Source organism: Lissotriton helveticus, chromosome 1_2, assembly GCF_964261635.1.
Source record: "Lissotriton helveticus chromosome 1_2, aLisHel1.1, whole genome shotgun sequence".
Classification (NCBI taxonomy): domain Eukaryota; kingdom Metazoa; phylum Chordata; class Amphibia; order Caudata; family Salamandridae; genus Lissotriton; species Lissotriton helveticus.
The window spans coordinates 418,560,251-418,585,216 of record NC_136058.1 but is presented as its reverse complement, the minus strand read 5'-3'; the positions used below and the strand labels follow the sequence as shown (position 1 = coordinate 418,585,216).

The window sequence follows — 24,966 nt, the reverse complement described above, 5'->3', positions numbered from 1 at the left end:
TGATGGAGTACAAGTGAAAAAATGGAAAGGGAGGACGGACTAACCTTGTGTGTATTTAACACAAGGGGGTAGGAATGGCAAGTAAACAGTAAAAAACGGGAATAAAAGTGAAAAGAGCTGGCAAGGAGGGACGAATAAAGAAATAATGGGGAAGTAAATGATAGTGATGAAAAAATATAATGATGCCAAGAAATTTAGGAAAAAGAAAAAGAAAAAGAAGCGGGGAGAGAAAGGAGTTCGTAAGGAGAGAAAGAAAAGAAAAGGTTAAACAAAGTGGGAGATTCCTTGGCATATGTTACTATAATTGTTCTGAGCAAAAGATTGTATCAGAATTACAGGAGTCAGAATCACAAAATGACAACATTACGTCTGTGTAGGATGTCTATCAATAAAGAAAAATATAGAAGAACAAAGTTCCCACTTCTTTGTGAGTTCAGTATTTACGACGCTGAAGGTTCATAGTGAGTCCTTGGGATCATATGCATCTTGTGCACTCGTGGTCTTTGTGTGCTATGGACCCAAAAAATAATGAAGCTCATCATCCGTGTTTTGGCCATGTTTTATTGTATGCAAACGCATAATCCAGATGGCTTCTTTTCGTCTCAGTCTCAGTTCTCTGTTGCCACCTCTTACATTGGCCTCTGTCACGTCTATTCCATAGAAGCAAAAATTCTTGGTTTTTCCTTGTGAAGGACAGGTGGCCATGTGAGGAGCCATTGGGTATCGTGCATCTTGTTGTAGAATTGCACATGCATGCTCTCTGATTCGTTCTCTTAGAGGCCTGATGGAGCTACCAATATACATACTATGGCAAGTGCATTCAATGACATATACTGTGAATCTGGTGTTACAAGTGATGTTAGTGTTAATGGTGTATTGTTTTTTTAGAAAGCCCTTGAAATGCTTTGTGCCATGTTTTGCCCTGCTACACATGCTGCAGCTACCGCATCTGTAGAAGCCTTTTGATTTTTCTGTTAACCAATCAGTGTTACTAGTCCCTCTTGGAACAGTAGGGCAGAGTCTATTTCTGAGGTTCTTACCGCTTCGGAAAGTTATTTGAGGTCTGGTGGTGATAGTATGCTGTAAAGATTTGTCCGCCAATAGAATCCCCCAGTGTTTAATCATACTTCTTTTTACTACGGTGCTCATTTCATTGTAGTCTAAGATTAACCTCACTGGTTGGTGAGCTTCTGTTATGGTCTGTTTGGTTGCTAGTGTGGCTCGTCTGTCAATTTGTTTGATTCTGTTTTTTGCTTTTCTTAGTACCTGAGGTTTGTACCCCCTCTTGGTGAAGCGTTGGGTCATATCCTCTTTGCTCACTTCCCCTTAAATAGCACGCACATCCTGTGCGACCGGGTCTTCTCTGCACCCGGCGAGACCTGCCATCATCAATACTTGAAAGCTTCTTCGAACCCCAGGTAAGATCTCGCTGGCCCCGGCATTGCCGCTAACAACAAACTGAACTTGACTTACAGGTTTTGTTCAGCATAGCAACGTGCTAATTACATGTTCTCATTTCCTTTCTCTACGTATAGTCTTTTAATACTGCGGCAACCAAAGACGGCATCATTCGCAACCAGCACTAATCTTTGGACGTTTTGGATTATTTCCACACTGGAACACACCATACGTACCCCATAGTACGCTCACACTTTGTTGATACACCCGATCAGGACCGGGTTGGAAATATCACCGTTCCTCCGGTGAGTTATTTCTTTCCTTGTACAGCCCCCTCCATACCCCCCCACATACTCCGCGCTACCATCGTGTATATAATTTTTGTCGTGTTGTTCCTTTTTCGTGCACTCTTGCTTCCCCGTCCTCATTGCTTTCCTATTTTCCCTTCGCAGACCCCGCCCTTCATGACTCCCCAACAGGCACTCCCCGCTGTTGCATTATTTATAATTCTTATATTGTCTCCCGCCTATATCGGCTTTTATATTTAGATTTCTACTCTTGTCTCTTCTCTACCTCATTCTACTCTTTCCGCTCACCTTATTCTCTCCATTAAACCGTTTCGAGTAAATTCAAATATAGCGCTAATTAGAATTTTATTAAGTCTACTGAATAGCAATGTATTGCTTTTAAACATTGTGCTCGCAACTGTACCCTTTTAGTTTGCTTTCCCTTTTTCCTTGCACATGTCATCACAAAACGGGTTCGTAATTACAGCAACAGCAACACCAACTATATATGCGGATAGGGGTTTCTCTCTCCTTTTTTCACTGCAGGTTCTTTCCGGACCAGAAGTACGAAAAGACCTCCACAAAAAACCGATTGATGTCTTGTTATATTTAATGTTGAGGACACATTTCTCGTAACTAAAATGTATTTTTCCAATTTGTAAAGACATGCCTCAAATCAAGGTTTTCTTGCCAGCACTGTCGGTTTTAGAGAATAACATAGATTTCTGTATCGCTTATATGAACAATAGCTGCTTCAGATTAATATAGAGGACAAACCAAAATTATAATTTTTATCCTATCATAAACATGGACTGTGTTTTGGAGAGGACTGTATTATATTTCGTCTCCTTCTAAAGATACATGATGCCTCGGACCACACACAATGAGATATTTTCTTTCTTTGTTCTATTTCCGTATCGAGTTAGTTTTTTCGTTGCTTAACAGTCATGTTCATCAGGCTAACTGTATTTTTGATAAGTTATTATTTCACTTTATGCACACTTTACCAGCTTCTAAACTTTCCTATTTTCTTGGAATATTCACCCCCCCTTGCTCTCCACTCAAGGTGCCACCACAAACCTGTCATTGTGATTTTGCATCCAGGATTTGTTACTGTTTCCCTGTGAAGTCAATGACTACTTTTGTTTTACCAAGTCCGACTATGTATTATCAAATTGTTTTTCCTCCCTACCGAGCATTATACTAAGATATATACTATATTTTCTCATCTACCTACGTTAACAGTATTAGCAAGCGTGTCTTCATACCTCTTAGGGTTCCAGTTCACTATACTCACTCACATTATGTCACGAATTCTTGTCTTTACTCACCGCACATTTCGGTTTCCACACACATGCACTCCCCCCCCCCCCCTTTTTTTGACCACTGGCTTATACCTTTCCTCTCCCCTTCTCTCATTTTTACTTATTTTTTTCATGTGTTCTGTCTATTTACATAATATAATTCACTTTCCGTTTATGTCACCCCCAGCCCTGAAGAATCACGGGTTAACACCCTGCTTGACGAAACACGTGTCGGCTGGTCTCATGTTCCTAATATATGCATTCCAATAAATCGACACAAAAAGAACACATTTGTTTGACTACATCCTTGTAACTTGCTGGTGATCATTCATATCACACTTACTTGTTGTGTGCATCGGACATTGCTTAAAAAAGTCTTTGGTACTCACGGCACCATGTCCTGAAGGCATATCTTGGGACTCTAGATAGATTTCGAGCTCGGAATCGGACTCTGGAATCAAGAGGGCCTCTTCTTTTACGGAGGATGCTTCTATCTCTTGGTCAGATTCTTCTGCAAAGATGTTATGTTATGTTATAAAGGGCTCTTCTATAGCGCACGTCTACTCCGTGGAGTGTCCCGGCGCTTTGGCAAAGAGAGGTAAATGAAAAGTACACAACACAACGCCCTCCGCAGGCCGGCACAGAGTTACTGGGAGAAGAGCCAGGTCTTCAATTCCTTTCTAAAAACTAGCAGACTAGTGGCTGTTCTCAAGAAAAAGGGGAGCTCGTTCCAGCAACAAGGTGCCAGGTACCGGAAAGAGCGACCTCCAGTACGAGCGCGTCTAATAGTGGTAACAGCGGCTTTGGCCTGCAGAGCGGACCTTAGAGTCCTCCTGGGGGCATAGAAGGCCATCCGCTTCCCAAGGTAACTTGGGCCAATCGAGTGGAGAGCTTTAAAGGCCAGAGTCAAGATCTTAAAAGTGACTCTCTTAGTGACCGGAAGCCAGTGAAGTCTCTCGAGAAGCTCCGAGGCTCGAGCCCTTCGCTGTAGTCCAAAGATGGCTCTAGCGGCCGAGTTCTGCACAACCTGCAGGCGTGCCATCAAATATTTAGGAAGGCCCAGATAAAGAGCGTTCGCGTAATCGAGACGCGAGCCTATCAAGGCCTGAACAGTGATTTTTTTGTGCTGAAGGGATAGTAGGGGGAGAAACTTCCGCAACATTTTCAGAATGCCGAAGCACTTCCCTGTCAGCCCTATGATCTGGGGTCTAAAAGAAAGATCAACATCACACAGGACACCCAGATTTTTTGCTTTTAACGAGGCAGCATCGGGCGGAAACATATCACGAGGCCACCATGTCTTCCAGCCGGGATCCGGTGGACATCCTTAGAAAAGTAGCTCCGACTTGTCCGAGTTACACTTCAGACTATGCCTCTGAAACCAATCAAACACGGCTTCCAGACATTCCCGGATCCGGCCGCTGTCAAAATCCTCACCCTTGTTACACGTAAAAAGGAGCTGGGTGTCATCAGCATAGGATATGATCTGGGCACCGAAAGTTTCCGCCACCGCCGCCAGAGGGGTCATATAGATATTGAAAAGGGTGAGGCTCAGGATGGACCCCTGAGGGACCCCCATCTCCAGTGGCGGCATTTCGGCGGAAAACAGAGGTGCCCAGACCACTTGTCGGCGGTTGGTCAGAAATGACTTAAACCATTTCCACACCGTCCCACGGAAACCGATCTACCAGAGTCTTAAAAGGAGACCATCGTGGGGCACGGTGTCAAAAGCCGCCGACAAATCCAACATGACCAAGATGGCTTTACCCCCACCGTCCAAAATCTCTCGGATGGCATCGGTAATCTCAAGAAGAGCTGTCTCCGTGCTGAAATTCGCACAGAAACCAGATTGAGAGTCGTGCAAGATATTGTTACTCTCTATAAAGCTGGAAATAGAGAGGTGCACATGCTTCTCAATCACCTTAGCCAGAGAGGGAAGGAGGGAGATTGGTCTATAATTCGCATGAACAAGGGGATCTAAAGATGGTTTTTTCAGCAGCGGAAGAATCAGAGCGTGCTTCCAGGCCGTGGGGACCTCTCCCGATGTCAGGGAGGCATTGAGCAGTGGGTTGAGCAAGATGTTAACTGCCGACGCCACTCTCCCAAGACATTTGGCAGGGCAAGGATCAAGCGGCGAACCCGATTGAAGCCGAGACAGGAAGTCGAGAGAGGAGGCAAGAGAGATGGAAGGGAAAGCCGATAGCAGAGGGCCTTTCTCCTTCATACATGGTAACGTAGGTGTCAGATGACAGACAGCTGGACTAAAGCCCGCACCAGGAAAGGAGCCCTGAATAGATTTAATTTTATTAATAAAAAACTCACTGAGTTGGCTAATCCAGACTTCTGTATGAGAATGGATAGGTGTACTCGTGGAAGGAGAGATAAACTCTTGTACAATACTAAAAATGTCTTTACTCATACTTTCTGCTGCGTCAATTCTGTGCTCCAGATAGACTTTTTTTGCATCCAAAATATGCTTGTGGTAGAGTCGGATTATCTCCCTATATTTAATTTTATCTTCCGGGTCGTACATGCGCCTCAAGACTCTTTCTGCCCTCTTGCAGTCTTGGCGCATTTTACCTAGGAGAGGAGTGAACCAGGGGGCCGAAGCATGTTTACCCACAGAGTTGGCTGGCTTACCAGGGGCTAGCTCCTCAAATCTAGTTGTGAGCCACTTCTGGACCAATTCAATGTCTTGCTCCAGGTCGACTGATAGCGGGCAGGGATGTTGGCCAAGAGCATCAAAAAGCATTTCCGCCGTAACTCGATGGAAAGGCCGAGACACCCTTCTAGTATCTTTCGCCCCTCTTATACTAGGCGTAGCTACAGCAGAAATGCAAAATTTAATTAAAAAGTGGTCAGACCACAGAACTGGAAGCCTCGATTGACCTAGTAGAGAAGATCTGATCGATCGTATGGCCTTTGATATGAGTCAGACTGGAAACGTATGGGATCAGCCCTAACGGACAGACAATGTCCTGAAGCTTGTTGGTATCAGGGTCTGCTGTGTTATCCATATGGAGATTAAAATCTCCCAGTAGGATACAATGCTCCGATCTCAGGCAAGGCACTGAAAGTGCCGCCTGAAGGTCGTCAAAAAAGGAGCCTAGCGGGCCAGGTGCCCTGTAGATAATAATCCCTGTGCAAGTTGGACGGGGAGATAGCTTAAAAATGAAGCCTAAGGCTTCGCTGCCCGTGATATTATCCACGGGGAAAGTCGAACAAGAGAGACTCTTGTCAACAATTATTGCCACACAACCACCCCCTCCAACCACTCTATCCTTCCTATAGATGGTATAATCCGGAGGGATAGCAGCGGCTACATCAGGGCCGGAGCATTCGCTCAACCATGTCTCTGTAAGGAACAGGCACGAGGTTTTAGAATCAGATAACATATTCCAGATGTCAGTGGAATGCCTACTAAGAGATCTGGTGTTAAGCAGGTGACAAGGGAAGTGTAGGGGTGTGGATACAGGCAATAGGCCTTCCCGACTCGGCATATTCCAACCACAGCCAGAGCAGCCCTTCCTAAGAGAGTGGCCACCCGGGAAAACATGGTGGAAGGAGGAGATAGGTCCTCGTAGCGCTAATAACTCACTAAAGGAGTAGAAGAGCATAGGAACCAATAATACGCCTCAGCCGGCTGAAAAACAGGACATAAAAGAAAATTTGCAGGCCTACCTCGCCGGCCTCCGAGACGCTGACGAGCAGGACTCTGGCACGACTCAGGCGCAGCGAAGGAGCTCCCGCTGCGCGTCACCGCTGTGCGCCATGAGGAGTCCTTTAAATAGGCAGCTCACACTGTCCCCGAGCACAAGAACGCTCAAAGATGGCAGCCACAGTTCCCCTCCCGCTCAAAGATGGCGCTCCCCGCTCACAACCTCCCCGGAACCGGACCCGCTAAGCAGCGGTGGGGTTACAAGGATTAGAGTGCAGGTGAGTGGCCAGAGACCCTGTGGCTAAAACCAGGGGAAAAATAAAAGAAAATAAATTAAATACAAAACGGGCAGTTTAAAATAGAGAGTAGCGCTGAGACAGCACGCGCAACCAGCAGCGAGGCGCTGCTGCAATACTTGACCTCAGGTCCACTTCGCAAGATATCCAGAGTGTGTTGAATGCTTTGGGGCTGCCTCTCTCGTCATCGAGCCTGATGATCGGGTAGAGTCCTCTTGGACCGAAAAGACTTACAAGCGTCGCAGTCTTCCTCCTTGTGCTCCAGAGAGAGGCATAGGTTACAAACTTGATGTAGGTCGGTGCGAGTGTGAGAAGTTGGCCTGATAGGTGATGTTTCCAATTCTGGAACCACCTGATATCAGACCAAACAATCCCTTATGGTGTCTGGTTGTAAGTCAACCTTATTAGACAAGCTATCCTAGGGGTAGCATGGACTAAGCAGCCTAAAGGCTTAACTTAAGAGGTCGTGTTAAGCGAGCTGTTTTACCACATACAATCCTGTAATATCAAATGAAAGGACACCACACAAGTATATATTATAAAAATATATGTATTTATTACTAAAAACAATCCCCAGTATTCTTTATGAATAAAGGGGCACAAGCGTTAAATCAAAAGCACAGTTTAAACATACAAAGTTGCACAATTATGGATGAGGGCGGGGGGCCACTCAAACCATATACTAAACAAGTGGTATAAGAGATACCAATCGAGCAGTGGTTAGGCCTAGGGCCTAGGGAATCGCTGGGAGCAGTCAGGACAAGCAGTGCTGAAGTCAGGAAAAGCCCGCGGGATTCGGGTGCAGTGCAGAAAGCGCACGCATGCACCAATGTTAACCAATGGTGCGTAAAAGTTGTAAAGTTAAAGTTTAAGGACACTTCCGCTGAACCTAGGAGGAACAAAACTTAAGACACAGACCCTAGAGATGTGTACCAGTGTGGGAACACCGGCGGAGCAAAGTTACCTCACCCACAGGAAGCGGGTGCACAGGGTCGAAGTTGAGTCGGGTTTCGTCACGCAGGCTCTTGGTGCTTGAAGCTGAAAGGGCTGCAGGCGGGGTGAAAGAGAAGTGTCCGGTGGAGTCCAAGGGTGGACTCAAGTCGAGAAGTACCTGAAAGCAGAGGGGACAGAGTCTGGGTCACTCAGCAGTGACCAGGGTGGAACCAGGACGGAACCAGGCAATGTCGGGCGCAATCAGGTGGTCGTCGAGGAGCTTCTCTCCACTGTCACGGGGGCTCTGGGGCATCTGCGACGTCCAGGAGCGGGTCACGATCTGTCCCACGCAGGCTCTCGCCGTCGGCGCTGTCGGCTTCAAGATTGGAGCAAACAACACTTGGCAAAAGGAATCCACGCGGAACCGGGAGATTGCTTCTCACTCGAACCAGGAGGGTCAGAGTGGGGGCTCCTTTTCAGGGGAGCTGGTGCAGATCTGGAGCAACCAGATTCACAGGTCGAATTTCAAAGTTCGTCGGCACAGGGGCCACTAGCCGGCTGGCAAGTGACCGGGCCAACGCGTTGAGCCAAACAAAGCAGAAGGGCCCCACGCAGCACTCGTCGAGAGTGGAGGGCTGAACTTCGGTGCAAGTGTAGCTTAGGGTTGGGGCTTCTCAAACCCCGGTGTACAGCTTCGAGGGTCACTCGTGGGCTGCACGGTCAGCGTCTCGTGGTATTTTCAAGATGGCGTGCCCCACGCTTCCGGTCGCCTCCACGGGTCTCAGCTCTGCAGGGACTGTGGATCGGGCTGTTGGAAGGCAGGCAAGCTTGCTCTCAGTCGCTCGCGTTCCGGCGGGAACTGCGACAAAGCAGACAAAGCAGACGTCGATGGCTGGATGGTGCCTGTTTGCACAGGGTGGTCACTCCTTGACCACAAGGGAGATTCTTCGGGCTTCTACGTCGAGTAGGATGTTGAAGGGTCCAGAGTTTCGTTTCTTATGTTTCATCAGGATAATCTGAAGTGTCTTGGCACTGCTCCCACTCTTATTCGAATCTGGGGGGCTGGATTACCTGCTAGGTCCCCTCCTATGGGTGGGACCCAGGAAGGGGGTGGATACACCCCTTTCCTTTGATCCAGGCCGCCCTGGCACGAGGGCTGGAGTGCCCCAGAACCGGTTTGGCCGGAATATGCAAGGGGCAGCCTTGTGCGCCCCAAGCAGTGTCTGGTTTCTTTCAAACCTCCCTGCTACAATCCACTATCTCCTGTCTGGAGGGTGGTAACACCCCCCTGCGACAGGAAACCCTTTGTCCAGGCCCCATTTGGCTGAGTTTCGGTCAGCTGCAGGGGGTCAGACTATTGTCTGCGGCAGAGGCATCCATTTTGTGGATCTAAGGCCTTTTTAGAAATGAACTGCATTTAAGTAAAGTAACATGTCTTACCCCTCTAGAGGGGTGGAATGCTATCCCCGTCGCCAGAACTGGCGAGGGGATAGTGTTCCAAATCGTATGACACCTTACACGACATGTTTTGATAAAGCCAAACCAAAGTTGCTATATAACCGCGAGGATTATAAGGCACTTAAGAGTATATGGTATGGCATTATCCTGAAACAGCTTAGGGAGTTGTTCCCGACAGCTGCAGACAGGCTCAGCTCATGCTAGAGCTCCATCTCACTTTAAACCACGCACTCTGCCTCCAGGATTGATGAGGCCTTCCATAGGAGCTTCACAGGTTTATATGTGTCCAGATATAGGTTTAGATATAGGTATACTATATCTAAGTAAGGGGTGATTACACCACCTTACCCCAGCTGAGTGATCAGCCAGTTGTGTCAATTTAAGAACCAACCAGGGGTGGCAAAAGATATGCTGCAGCCCCTGGTAGGCCTTGGTGGCCCCTATGCCCTGGGCACCTATAGTGCATTATACAGGGGCTGACAAGGAGTCCATTCCCAATTGTGGTATGTACCTAGGGTACATGGAATCCATTTTACAGAGAGAGCAGATGGCCTGGGGCCCTGATTAGCAGGGAACCAGGTCAACTAAGTCAAAAAACCAGCTAAACACAGGCAAAAAATCTGGGGTAACCATAGTCAGGTAGCCACCTTCCTACATAACCACCCCCCCCCCCAAACTAAAGGAGATAAGGCTATCCTTGGCCAGGTACGCCTATATTGCCTGAGTGGCCATACAAGGAAGTACCTGCACTAGCATGGGTACCCCCTGTCTCATGGTCCACTAAGCAGTCCCTCACCCTTTGGGTATTAGAGGGTCTCCACCATAGGGAATCACTACCTTGGGTGTGTTTATGCAAAGTTAAAGGCTGGTTTGGATATGGAGTATTGAAGTGAGGCTCTACTAAGTTAGGGCTTGGCTTCCTCCAATTATCTTCCACCATGTGTGCCTTTCTTTCTTTAACTGAGTTGCACTGTGCTCTCAGGGTCAACCTCTGGCTACCTAAAGCTGGAGGCTGGGTCCCTCAGTTTGGCTTGCTGGAGGGACAGTTCAGGTTCGGGCCCTTTGGGTCCCAGGTTTGGCTGTGCCCAACAGAATCCATCTGTGGGAGGTCCCTAACTGTTTTTAAGGGGGCTCCCTCAGGAGTCTTTAAAGTTTTCACCTCACTAGGGCTACTAGTTTTGGTGCACCTAATCTTTTGATGGGGGTGCTTTATTTGACAGGGGGCCCTCTGGGTCTCACTGTCCTTCTTGTCCTCTGCAGCCCTGGGCTGGCTAAGGCAAGGTAGAGAGGGGCAGGTTACCTGCTCCAGACTGGGTCCCATCTGAGAGGGGTCCACTCACATCAGAGGTTCTGTCAGGCTAGGCCCAACTACCTCTGGGGCAGTTCCTTCATCAGGGGTAAGATCAGTTCCCTGAGGAGGCTGATCCTGTCCTAAAGTCTGGTGAGGGGGAGATTTCTCTTCCTCCTCCATGCTCTGTTTGTGTGGAGTTATCCATCATTTCAGGCTTCACAACACACATATCAGTTTGAGTTTGGGCTGTGGCCATCACAGCCCCACCAACCTTTTCAGGAGGAGACTCAGTTTGGGTTTCTGCTGTTATCATAACAGCTTTGCTATTCTGTTCAGGAAGAGCTTTTGCTAAAGATGGGGCAGAGAGTTTCTCAGCCCTACCAACCTTTTCAGGAAGGACATCTTGAATTGGGGCTGTAGCCATTACAGCCCCACTAACCTTTCCATTGAAATTTACCATTCTAGAATGGATTTCCTGTTCAACCTCAGCCCAGGCTGAGATTTCCAAATCATTACCAAGTAGGCAGTCTACAGGCAAGTTTGATGACACTGCCACTCTCTTTGGGCCAATGACACCTCCCCAGCTGAGACTTACTACTGCCATGGGATGATTGGTTTTGACGCCATCAATGTTTGTTACCTGGTATGTGGCACCTGGTAAAAGTTGCTTAGAGGGGACTTTGCAGTCAGCCACCATGGTGATGCTAGCCCCTGTGTCTCTAAAAGCTTCAACTTTCAAACCATTGATGATGGGTTCTTGTCTATATTTGCTCAAAGTATTTGGGCAATCAGAGAAGTTGGCAAACCCCCTGCCAGTCTCATAAACAAGATCATTTGGGGATGGGGACCTGGATAGGCCAGGGTCCTCCTGGGCTCCAAAAGTAAACCCACCCAGATTCCTGGGTGTGCTCCCACTTCCTGGGGGATTACTGCTGACAGTAACAGGAGGTGTTGGAGCTGGCTTTGGAGGTATATTTTCTTTATTGCCATTCTTGGGACAACAGGTGTCTGTTTTGTAATGCCCAAGCTGTTTACAGACATGACAATAAGGCTTTTTCTCTGTTGAAGAAGTGTCTTGGGACCCACCCCCATTCTTGGAGTTTTGGGGCCCTGGGGAAGTCTTTTCTTTATTTTTGTCCCCACCCTTATCTTGAGGCTTGGTAGACTCCTTCTTCTGGTTACTGTCCTGATTCTTAGGCCTAATCCTGGTTCTGACCCACTTGTCTGCCTTCTTTCCCAATTCTTGGGGAGAGGTCAGATCAGAGTCCACCAGGTGCTGGTGTAAGAGCTGGTTCTGACAATTACTTAGGATCTGCTCCCTCATAATCAAATTATACAATCCTGTAAAGTCATGTACTTTGCTGCCATGTAGCCAACCCTCCAGAGCCTTAGTTGCACAATCAACAAACTCAGTCCAGTCCTGAGTCTGTGTCTTCTGGGTGTCTCTGAACTTCAACCTGTACTGTTCAGTGGTTAAGCCAAACCCATCTATTAGGACACTCTTCAGGACTTTGTAATTGTTTGCATCCTCATGTCTGACAGTGAGGAGCTTATCTCTCCCTTTCTCTGAAAAGGAGTACCATAAGATTGCTGCCCACTGTTCCTCAGGAACCTGCTGTACCATGCAGGCTCTCTCAAGAGCAGTTATCCACTTGTGGATGTCATCCCCTTCCTTGTAGGGGGGCACAATCTTTGTCAGGTTTCTACTATCATAGGACCTGGGTTTCTCTTTAGGAATATTGCTGCCACCAGTGGCATCTAAGCCACACAATTTTTGCTCTCTTGCCAAGGCAAGTCTAGCTTGAGCCAAAGCTACCTCCTCCCTCTCTATTTGGAGTTTGACAGCCCTCATTCTGGCCCTATGCTCTATCTTCTGAGAGGCAGTCATACCTCTCTGAGATTCTCTTGAGGCACTAGAAATATGAGAGTCCCCTGAGGGAGATCTCACTCTTCTGTTGCCTGGGAGAATGACATGGTGGGATCTGGGGAGGTGCTGGCCCTCTCCATTTCCCAGTAGGTCTAAGTTGGCCTGGTTAAGCCTGGCAACTAGGACCTGGCTACCCCTCTGATCCTGATCTTCTGGGTCCTCTACATCTGAGTCCTCCTCCTCCTCCTCTTCTTCCTCTTCTTCTTTCTCCTCTGGAGTGGTATCAGTTACAGGGGGGTTCACTCCATCTCCTGACTCTAAGGGAACTTTATTCGCCTTCTCTAAGTCATCCTGTTCTAGAATGGCTATCAGGATAGGACAGGTGGGACTTCTGCCCCTTTTTAACCCTCTTGAGATGCACAAGGCAATCAAGTCCTTTCGGGTTAATTTGTCATAGCTGGAAGTTGCCTTGGTAAGGTCAACTGTCACAGGAGCAGACCCTGAGGCTATTCCTGTGTCAGACATGACTCTAGTGTGGTGTAAGTGATGCACCTACCTACACTAAGTGTTTCCCTACTGTACCTTGCTAGTGAGTTGTAGTCAGGGTGTGCTAATCCCTTTAATCTACAACTACTAAGTTCAGTAGAACTTAATATGCTAAGCTTTTGATGTATATGTACCTAGAGGTACTTGATGTGATCTTTCAATTTGATAAAAGATTGCAATGGTAAAACAACAGCAAGCTCAAATCCGCACCGCTGCTCACCATTGTGAGAAGTTGGCCTGATAGGTGATGTTTCCAATTCTGGAACCACCTGTTATCAGACCAAACAATCCCTTATGGTGTCTGGTTGTAAGTCAACCTTATTAGACAAGCTATCCTAGGGGTAGCATGGACTAAGCAGCCTAAAGGCTTAACTTAAGAGGTCGTGTTAAGCGAGCTGTTTTACCACATACAATCCTGTAATATCAAATGAAAGGACACCACACAAGTATATATTATAAAAATATATGTATTTATTACTAAAAACAATCCCCAGTATTCTTTATGAATAAAGGGGCACAAGCGTTAAATCAAAAGCACAGTTTAAACATACAAAGTTGCACAATTATGGATGAGGGCGGGGGGCCACTCAAACCATATACTAAACAAGTGGTATAAGAGATACCAATCGAGCAGTGGTTAGGCCTAGGGCCTAGGGAATCGCTGGGAGCAGTCAGGACAAGCAGTGCTGAAGTCGGGAAAAGCCCGCGGGATTCGGGTGCAGTGCAGAAAGCGCACGCATGCACCAATGTTAACCAATGGTGCATAAAAGTTGTAAAGTTAAAGTTTAAGGACACTTCCGCTGAACCTAGAGGAACAAAACTTAAGACACAGACCCTAGAGATGTGTACCAGTGTGGGAACACCGGCGGAGCAAAGTTACCTCACCCACAGGAAGCGGGTGCACAGGGTCGAAGTTGAGTCGGGTTTCGTCACGCAGGCTCTTGGTGCTTGAAGCTGAAAGGGCTGCAGGCGGGGTGAAAGAGAAGTGTCCGGTGGAGTCCAAGGGTGGACTCAAGTCGAGAAGTACCTGAAAGCAGAGGGGACAGAGACTGGGTCACTCAGCAGTGACCAGGGTGGAACCAGGGCGGAACCAGGCAATGTCGGGCGCAATCAGGTGGTCGTCGAGGAGCTTATCTCCGCTGTCACGTGGGCTCTGGGGCATCTGCGACGTCCAGGAGCGGGTCACGATCTGTCCCACGCAGGCTCTCGCCGTCGGCGCTGTCAGCTTCAAGATTGGAGCAAACAACACTTGGCAAAAGCAATCCACGCGGAACCGGGAGATTGCTTCTCACTCGAACCAGGAGGGTCAGAGTGGGGGCTCCTTTTCAGGGGAGCTGGTGCAGATCTGGAGCAACCAGATTCACAGGTCGAATTTCAAAGTTCGTCGGCACAGGGGCCACTAGCCGGCTGGCAAGTGACCGGGCCAACGCGTTGAGCCAAACAAAGCAGAAGGGCCCCACGCAGCACTCGTCGAGTGTGGAGGGCTGAACTTCGGTGCAAGTGTAGCTCAGGGTTGGGGCTTCTCAAACCCCGGTGTACAGCTTCGAGGGTCACTCGTGGGCTGCACGGTCAGCGTCTCATGGTCTTTTCAAGATGGCGTGCCCCACGCTTCCGGTCGCCTCCACGGGTCTCAGCTCTGCAGGGACTGTGGATCGGGCTGTTGGAAGGCAGGCAAGCTTGATCTCGTCGATCTCAGTCGCTCGAGTTCCGGCGGGAACTGCGACAAAGCAGACGTCGATGGCTGGATGGTGCCTGTTTGCACAGGGTGGTCACTCCTTGACCACAAGGGAGATTCTTCTGGCTTCTACGTCGAGTAGGATGTCGAAGGGTCCAGAGTTTTGTTTCTTATGTTTCATCAGGATAATCTGAAGTGTCTTGGCACTGCTCCCACTCTTATTCGAATCTGGGGGGCTGGATTACCTGCTAGGTCCCCTCCTATGGGTGGGACCCAGGAAGGGGGTGGATACACCCCTTTCCTTTGATCCAGGCCGCCCTGGCATGAGGGCTGGAGTGCCCCAGATCCGGTTTGGCCGGATTATGCAAGGGGCAGCCTTGTGCGCCCCAAGCAGTGTCTGGTTTCTTTCAAACCTCCCTGCTACAATCCACTATCTCCTGTCTGGAGGGTGGTAACACCCCCCTGCGACAGGAAACCCTTTGTCCAGGCCCAATTTGGCTGAGTTTCGGTCAGCTGCAGGGGGGTCAGACTATTGTCTGTGGCAGAGGCATCCATTTTGTGGATCTAAGGCCTTTTTAGAAATTAACCGCATTTAAGTAAAGTAACATGTCTTACCCCTCTAGAGGGGTGGAATGCTATCCCCGTCGCCAGAACTGGTGAGGGGATAGTATTCCAAATCGTATGACACCTTACACGACATGTTTTGATAAAGCCAAACCAAAGTTGCTATATAACCGCGAGGATTATAAGGCACTTAAGAGTATATGGTATGGCATTATCCTGAAACAGCTTAGGGAGTTGTTCCCGACAGCTGCAGACAGGCTCAGCTCATGCTAGAGCTCCATCTCACATTAAACCACGCACTCTGCCTCCAGGATTGATGAGGCCTTCCATAGGAGTGGCTCACAGGTTTATATGTGTCCAGATATAGGTTTAGATATAGGTATACTATATCTAAGTAAGGGGTGATTACACCACCTTACCCCAGCTGAGTGATCAGCCAGTTGTGTCAATTTAAGAACCAACCAGGGGTGGCAAAAGATATGCTGCAGCCCCTGGTAGGCCTTGGTGGCCCCTATGCCCTGGGCACCTATAGTGCATTATACAGGGGCTGACAAGGAGTCCATTTCCAATTGTGGTATGTACCTAGGGTACATGGAATCCATTTTACAGAGAGAGCAGATGGCCTGGGGCCCTGATTAGCAGGGAACCAGGTCAACTAAGTAAAAAAAACAGCTAAACACAGGCAAAAAATCTGGGGTAACCATAGTCAGGTAGCCACCTTCCTACAGCGAGGGTACTTGGTGTGGTACCAAGGAAAGAAATGGAATGGAGTCCATTCCATTTGTAGTAGGCTGGCCCTATGTAGCCCGACGGTTGCCCACAAGGTTTTCTATCGAAAATGGAGAGTTTGTCGATCGATCTGAAACGCAGAGAACAAAGAAATGCATACTGAAACAATACTGTTGAGGGTAGAGTGGACTGCGCACCGAGGGGAACCCGAAGAACAGTTTCGGAGCACAGCAATACACATACGAACCCGTTGGGGGTTAAAAACAATCTAACAATTGAGTCAATGCCCATGTGCACTATCACCGAAAGGAGGAGTCACCTTACCTCGTGACTGGAAAGACTTCTTCAAAGAAAAAACTTGCAAACATCCGGACCCAACACAAGATGGCAGGAGTATGCAAAGCATGTGCATCTACAGCACACATGCCTCGAACATAAGATTAATGGCCCCAAATCCCTGCCGTGGTATCTGGTCATGTTGTGGCTGAGTGTGCCATGTGATGTGGCAGGCTATAGTGCTTGGTGTGATTTGGTCATTTTTGACAAGGTGGAGTGCTGAATGGTTTGGCAATTTTTGATTTTCTTTGTTTTTGGGATTGTGTGATATAGTGCGGTACCTACCGTATGATGTAAATAAATAAATTACATTGCTAATATACCATAAGGATGTGGGGTGAGTGTTATTAGGGCCGAAGTCTTGTTGATTATATGCAGAATAACAGGTCCGGGAAGTCACTGCTGACTAGAGCAGTTTAGCAGCTGCACAGGCCTTGGGCATTGATCCTATTGAGGATAATATGTGATGGGCACTGATGACTGGAGCTGGCTAGCAACAACGCTAGCCTCTGGTATTCATTACAGGCAGGGTAACAATGCATGTCAATATTGACTGAAACTGGTTGGCAGTAGAGTTGACCTCTGGTTTTGAATATTTGCAGGATTTAAGGTACAGGGGTCACTACTGACTGGAGTTACTTAGCAGGATAATAGATCTCAGGGGGCCAATACTGACTGAAGCTGGTTAGTATGATCACTAGTCCCAAGGTGCTACTAATGACTCAAGTTGGCTAGAATGATAACAGGTCCCAGGGGCCAGTACTAACAGGAGCTGGCTAGTAGGCTTACATACAGGTCCAAGGGGCCACTACTGACTGGAGCTGGCTAAAAGAATAACAGGCCCAAGGGTGGTGGGGTGCGAGTGGCTCCAGTGACCGGAGTTGGCTAGAAGCATTGACAACCTTTGGTATTGATTAAATGCAGGATTCCAGGTCACAGGAGGCACTGCTGAACACAGCTGGATAGCAGCAGTGGTGGCCTCTAGGAAGAAGGAATTGAGAAAACATAACTGGATATACTGCTTTCTTTAATACCGGTAATTGTTTACACATCATACACATCACTGTCACAACGTGCATTGATATATTACATTACCAAATTACAATATTCTTATATTAATTTGATGTGACTGTTCGCCTTAATATGCCTGCAAAGTTACCTGATTCTATTAGGGCTCAGAACCATTTTATTTAGTGATGTCCATCTGCACACTTTCCTGCATCTTGTAGTAAATTGAACATTGACAAACAGAAGTGTTATTTCCAGAAACATTGACTTCTGCAGCTTGTCTGTGTATCTTTTATCTGCACCTCACAGACTCCTCACATTCCTCTCGAGAGAAGATCCTACCTCCTACTCATTAGTGTCGTTTCAGTAACTGTTTCTATCACGTGTTCATGTTTTATTGACTTGTATTAGGAGAAAAGTGTAAAAAATACATTGTGTAGCATTAGCATTATATACTCCAACTTGCTTTAGGGTGGATGCTCTCGTCCATTGCAAAGACAATTGTCACTTGGTAGTTTGCTTGGCCTTTTGCTATTTTTGCATTACATTTATGATAGATTTGTTGGCCTCCCGGTGTGTTGTGTTTTATTTTACATATCATAAGAGATGACGAGGAAAATGACAGTCCAGTATACACATTCTTCATATAAATCAACTCACAGTATTACTGTTCTGGAGGTTCAGTCCTACAGACATTATCTCTAACTGAACGCAGGAACCCTAGGAAGCATGTGCTTTTCAAACCAGTTGCCCTCTGATGCGGCGTCCGTCCTCATTATTGGATAAGTCAGTTTGTCCTGAATTTTAGGAGGGTTACCGTATCTACTGTACCCTGTTAGACAGCGCCCACCTGTGGTAGTAAGATGTTAATAGGCACCTTATCAGCTATGCACGGTGCAGGGCTTTGAGTTACAGAGCTCCTCACGCTGTGGAGAAGATTAGGTCACATTTACCCATTTTCCCATATTTGGTCCTGATGAAATTCCAACAGATTGCTCCATGACTACACAAGGCATGAAAAACATTGACCTGAAGTTTAGACCCCAGCTTACCAGCAGGTCCATAGGTGATCGACACTTTCACACAGTGATAGGGGCCATTAGTTCCTCAGTTTCTTTGCCACTGTTTTTAATCTCAACATGGACCAGGATGATCACATTAACTATATTGCGGCAACTGGTCGATAGTTGATCTTATATTCAGACTTTCACCAATCTCACATCTTATGACACAACATTCTCTGTCCTACTATGCTCATCCGGCATACTTAATAAAAGATCTGCGACAAAGTGCCCTCTGGTGGTGCCCGCCAGGCATTGTAGCGCCGGCCTGGTGAGGAGTATAGCCCAATAATGAAGCATGTCACCATCAGGTGAGTGAACGCAACTTGTCTTAAAAGCACCTGCTTCCTAGGGTGTCTGCGTTCAGTTACAGATAATGACTCTGGGACTGAACCTCCGGAACAGTATACTGTGATTTGATTGTTTTTTATTTTAACAAATGTACATAGCAGATATTGGCGCTTGCTCGTTTCACAAAAATGATCGGATACCTGCCTCAGAGCGCCCTTCTTAAGATGAGTATGGGGTTATCATGTTGCTGCTACAAGCTCCTTACCTGTGCGAGTTATCGGGAACGATGCAGGGGCAGACCCAAACCATCCACACATGGAGATCAATGACAAATACTGAAGAATTAACAGAGCTTCCAAGCTGGTGACCATTACTTAATTGACCTTGAAAATAAAAGACACGTTTTTAGTATTCTGGTGACTCATGACCATAAAAAACAAAGGTTATAAATTCAATATTATGCCAAATACTTAAAAAATGGAACTGGATGTGCTGAATCGGAAGTTGTCCCAGGTCATGCCTGACACCTTCCACCACGATTGCTTATGGGACTTGTAGTTTTGTTTTCCTCATTAAAAGGATGGTCTCTAAAGTCTAAGTTCAACTTTTAGACTCTATCGTTTCAAATATTTCTGAATTAAAAGTTATGGAACCTTTACCCATCCCGTGGTCAGACCACTTTTTAGTTCCATTCAGCTGGCAAACTCCTATAGAGGACCCCCATGTGCCTGCCCCACGCGTCCTAGAACGTCCCTGGTCCACACTAGCCCGATACCTGGTAGCGCGAACTCGAACTAGTCATTTCCACTTATCATCAGACCCATTAATAGCAGACAAGAAATTCACACTATGGATCGAGAATTCTCTAGATCTAGTACTGCCATGAAAAATCTTACTAAAAAAAAGCGGAACCTTTAAATCCCCCTGGTTCACTCCTGAACTCCGTGATATGAAAAAAACATTGCAAAAAACTTGAACGAGTATGGAGAAAACATTTTGCTAGTATTAAAAAACTGAATACAGATTAGCCATCACATCCTATAAAGACGCCCTTAAAAAAACTCAGTCGGCATTCTTGAAAGAAAAAAATTCAATCCTTTGCTAACTCCTCCAAAGAAACATTCCGCATTGTCAAAGAACTCTTGAAAGTCCCCGACCCACCCACAGCCCCTGACCCTTCTGGTCGCCGATGCAATTGGCAGAATTTTTCGCTACCAAAATCCAAAATATCCTACGACCCCTCACAAATAATGACTATCCACCAGAGCCCTACCCACCAGAACCCCAAAATAATGCCCTCTGCCTAGACTCATTTTCCCCTATCACAGTGGAGCTGCTCCTCCCAATTTTAGAATCAATCAAGAGCGGTTCTCCCCTGGACCCGACACCTTTTAACATCATAAAGTCAATGGCATCCACCATCAACCCCCCCCATCTCCAACTTAATTAATGCTTCCCTAACACAGGGCACTGTACCACTCAATTGGAAAAAAGCAATGGTAAATGCACTGTTAAAAAAAAAACACCTCAATCCCACTGAGATGGGTAATTACCGGCCCATCTCCTTACTTCCAGGAATCAGCAAGGTGGCAGAAAAATGTGTCAATCAAAAGCTTTCAGCCTTCCTTGAGTCCGGTGGACTCCTACACTGCTCTCAGACAGGCTTCCGCCCTGGCCAGGGCACTGATACCACACTGATGGCAGTTGTAGAAGAGGCGAGAAAGATTCTTGACTCAGGAGGATCAGCAGCTGTGATCCTCCTGGATCTAAGCGCAGCCTTCGATACGGTGAACCACCGTATCCTGGGTCACCGGCTTAGTAAATAGGAGTTACAGGGTCGGCTTTATCCTGGCTGAAATCATTCCTCGAAAATAGAACCATCCAGGCCTCTGAAGGCAACATCCGTTCCAGAGCTATTCCACTCCAATGTGGGGTGCCTCAGGGCTCGTCCCTGAGCCCTACTCTTTTTAATGTGCATATGTCCCCACTGGAGGAAATAGTTGCCCCCTTCGGAATTAAACTGGTCACCTACGCGGACGACACCCAACTTGTTGTCTCGCTGAATCAGTCTGACCATTCCCCGGAAAAACCTGTGCTCCTGCCTTAAAGAAATCTTTAGCTGGATGAACAGCTCTCGCCCTAAAATTAACAGCGAAAAAACAGAGCTTCTGGTGCTAGGTAATCAATCAAAATTCATCCCTAATTCCATGTGGCTGCCTTGTATGGGGCCAGCTCCCACTCCAAAAAAAGAGATAAAAAGCCTGGGTATCTGGCTCGACCAGGATCTTAACTTTCAAACCCAAGCAAGGAAAAATGCGGGAGTCTGTTTTGGCCTGTTTTGCACTACATGGAAAATCCTCCCCCTCTTACCTGCCCACTCCAGAAAACTCCTTAATCAGGGTCTCATCCTCTACAGACTGGATTATGGTAACGCCTTCTATGTTGGGGCTCCTAAAATAGTTATTTCTAAACTTCAACTAGTCCAAAACTCGGCAGCCAGACTTCTGGCAGGCACAAAATAAAAATCATGCTCGGCCAAACCCGCCTTAAGTACCCTCCACTGGCTCCCAATTCAGGAGAGGGTTAACTTCAAGTCCCTCTGTATTACACACAAAATCCTTCAGGGCAAGGCATTGCAGCCAAAGATCTCTGCAACATCATAGCAGAGTACAAGATAACTTGTGTTATTATTCCAGCAGAAAGAAATGCCATTCCTAATGGGTACATAATTTTAAAGACAAACCCAGGAAATGTATGGTCAGTGTTGTTCTTCTGCCAGTTAAAAGATAATCTCCATTAATGTGTCAGGAAATAAAACACTATGAGAAATCCTACTCTATGGCAGGGGGCTGCCTGCCACTATATTGCAGGTTACTTCCAGCATAATCTGATTTATACAGACATACTCCAGGGTGCTGACGGCTATCGGGTCTGCACACAGCAGTCTGGAGCCACTCAGGAAGGCGGTAAGCTCTACATTTCATCTTAAGGCCTTAGGTTACAGTCATAGCCTGACAGACCCGGAGAACTTTATCCGCGCTCTAACTGCGCCAAGCAGACAGACGTAGCCCATCATAGTCTGTGTTGTGTGCTGGGTGATACCTGGCTTCATATTATTGTTAGCAGGAGGATGAAGCTCTGATAGGAGCTGCTACAAGAAGAGCAGAGAAACAGGGCCACAGATCACCACCGAGCGACAACTGCCCAGAAGCTGAAGAAAGAACTCTTGAGCAGGAAACCTCCTAAACCCTTGAGAATTTCCAGGATAAGCAAATTATGGTAATGAAATGCAAACTGCAGCATTAAGGTCACACACTACAACATCTTTCCCTTTAAACCGAAGATAACAGCCTACAAGAAAAGAAACAGTTAATACAAATGAACAATATTAAACTTTGTTGGTACCTTAGTAATGTGCTTACTTCTCGGCTTCACTCCATCTGCAGCAATAACGCTCTGAAAGGAGAAAATACTGCTGTGAGTCTCAGAGTCTTCAGCATTACTGGTCTCAGTCACAAAGACTGTGGTGTCGGAAGATAACTTTCTCTTATTTGGCTTAATAGTTCCACCAGTCACGCCATCGCTTTTAGCAGACACGCTACTGTCAGCGGCATCATACCTTCAGGCAGATCAGCCAAGCGGATATCACCACTCACATTGGGTGAACAGACTCGTCTCTGCTACATACATCCACTCTGTTCTCAAATTTGCTTGGGGCTGTCAAAATGCAAAGAGCTGCAATATATTCACACTTTCCTGACTACCTTGTTTTAATAGGGTGTGACATTCAAGCGTGATTCTTGGTTCATCTGCAAGCTGAATATTTTTAGAGGTTCTATTGCCACACAATACTATTCCCATATTCCAGTTTTTCCACAGGGTGTTTCAACCCTGGTAGGTTATCAACAGCCTGTTTTGCAGATAATTTCAGATAGTTTCTGTAAGAAACTGATTAATTATTTGCGGTAGATGAGGAACAATCACAACCGTTGTTAGAATGAACTTTCAAAGCAATCCAATTAACCTAGGATCAACCCCCTGGTACCTAAGCACCGAACAGGCAGGCTTAACTTAAGGTAATATGTCAAATATTTATGCAGAAACCAAAAAAGTTAAAGTCAAAATGCAAAACAATAAAAAAAATAAACAGAAAAATTAAAGTAAAATGTATTGAACAAAATGACACTAAAATGACAAAATCCAATAGGGGAATGAGATATGAACTGTAACGCTGTAAGAATCACAAGGTGCCAATGGATGAGGGGCCCGGGCATGGATTAGTCTCTCTGGAGCTGACTGTCAAGCCAGAGGAAACCGGAGGCCATGGCCTGCAAGCACATAGTGCAGGAATTAGGCGCAGTGGTCCAAGAAGACATCTAGTGCTCCAGGCTCTGATAGGGCTGCTGGCCTACAGGGGGATTCAAGGCAGGTTCGAGCGCAAAGTGCAGAACAAGCAGCAGATGCCAAGCAGGGCAATAGCAGACGGTCGAAGGCAGACGCGACTGAAAGGGAGTGACACCTCTGGCCCTCACCATCATGCAACAGCGTAGTGGAGCTCAGCGGGAGGACAACCCGATGACAGCCACCCACTGGGGCTGGGACCCCCGCGACAAGGCAGGCCGGTCTGGTGGTGTGGTAAGAGATATAGCTGCCATGTCCTCAGCTAGAAGCAAGAATGATCAGAATCTAAAAAAGATGCTGACCAAGCTCCTGATGACCGGCAACGCAGAAGGGAGGCTCTAGCCAATGACACAAATCAGCCAAGATGCAGACACCTCTGAAGCCCCAGTTACCCACACCTTTTTAGAGTCGCTATTCAGTGCATTATGAGGCGATTTGCAGACGCTGAAAAGGGAAATAGCGGGGAGATGAAGGAGATAACTGATTGAGGCCATACGTTCCCAAACAGCATCAACGTCCCGCCATATGATAAGGCGGGACGTCGATGCCATTGGGGACCGTGTGGCCTCCAACGAGGATCAGGAGCAAACCCGGGAAGAGGAGGTGGAGCATCTACAGCAAGAGATACTCCGGCTCAAGGCTCAACATAGCGATCCCCAGGCACACACAGAAGACCTGGAGAACCGGTCTTGGTTCCCCCTAAAGAAGAAGGGCCATACTGGGCGCCCCCACCGGATATTTTGGCTTACATTCCAGACTTTCAACTAAAAGAGTGTATACTATGCGCTGCCAGGGACAAGCAACCACTAAGATATCAGGCCGACTCCATAGCTTTGTACCAGGACCTGGCTCTAATACCCCTTCAATAGTGTTGGGTGTTCCGAGTTGCAACCACTCGTCTTCGAAATCAAGGAATACCGTATTCTTTGGGTCACCCTTTCCGGCTCATTTTCATATGGCAGGGCAAACTCCTCAGATCCATGCAGGACACTTGCCAGGTGCTGGGCATCGAGAATCCAATCCAGGAGGAGAAAGAGGGCCCACAGACCAAAACTCCCCGAGAAAGATGGCATAAGCTCTACGGGAGGCTTAGCACAGAGCGAGCGACGAGACCGGACCTCAAGACCATGGCACAAGAAAGACTGGCAGTGCTGGAGACATTGTCGAAGGAGACATTCCCCCATGATGACACAGTGAACGACTGAGGGACAGATAAGTGACATTTGCAAGGCTGGGTGGGCGGCGAAGTAGTCTCCGGGGAGCGTAGAGACACGGGGAGTGTAGAGACACGGGGAACTGGCCACACACGTTCCGTACTATTCCGACTTCCATGGACGTGCACGCACGAATGGTGAGTCCTAGATAATTTGAGGTTAATGGGTTTCTAAGTTGGGGTTAGGGAGGGGAGGGTGGAGAACTGGTATGCAGGTTAAAGGCGTTGAAGAGAGGATCACAGGGCAATGGAGGCCTGGCAGACGTTGGGAGCTCAGGGGGAAGAGGGATCACAGGGACCCAAATACAGGCCAAAGCTGGTGCACTCACTATGACACGCTATTTCCCAGCCCACACTGAAAATTCTCACTCTCAATGCGAGAGGTCTCAACAATCTCAATAAAAGGAGGTCCATCCTTTCCTACCTGGATAACATGGAGACAAATGAGTGCCTCCTCCAGGAGACACAGCTCCTCTCCAAAGATTGGCATGGAATGAGGTCATGACTCTTTCCCCAGCAGTTCTTTTCATCTACCCTGGATAAGAAGGTGGGTGGCTATTTTAGTAGCCAAGCGTTTTAAGGGGACAGTGGGGGAAAAGGAGGCCGAAATCAAAGAGCTTGATGGGAGCAGGGCCATCGATAGAGTAGGT

General features: G+C 47.3%; 1 protein-coding gene across 1 annotated transcript in view; it reads right to left on the bottom strand.

The window, feature by feature from the left end:
* Positions 1 to 24,966, bottom strand: part of LOC144807234 (uncharacterized) — a 135,143-nt gene that overhangs the window by 93,744 nt on the left and 16,433 nt on the right. The window contains exons 4-5 of the mRNA XM_078673090.1: positions 22,108 to 22,158; positions 18,968 to 19,085 (exon numbers count right to left, since the gene is read on the bottom strand). The gene's annotated coding sequence lies outside the window, so the exon portion shown is untranslated. The remainder of the gene's footprint in view (positions 1 to 18,967; positions 19,086 to 22,107; positions 22,159 to 24,966) is intronic.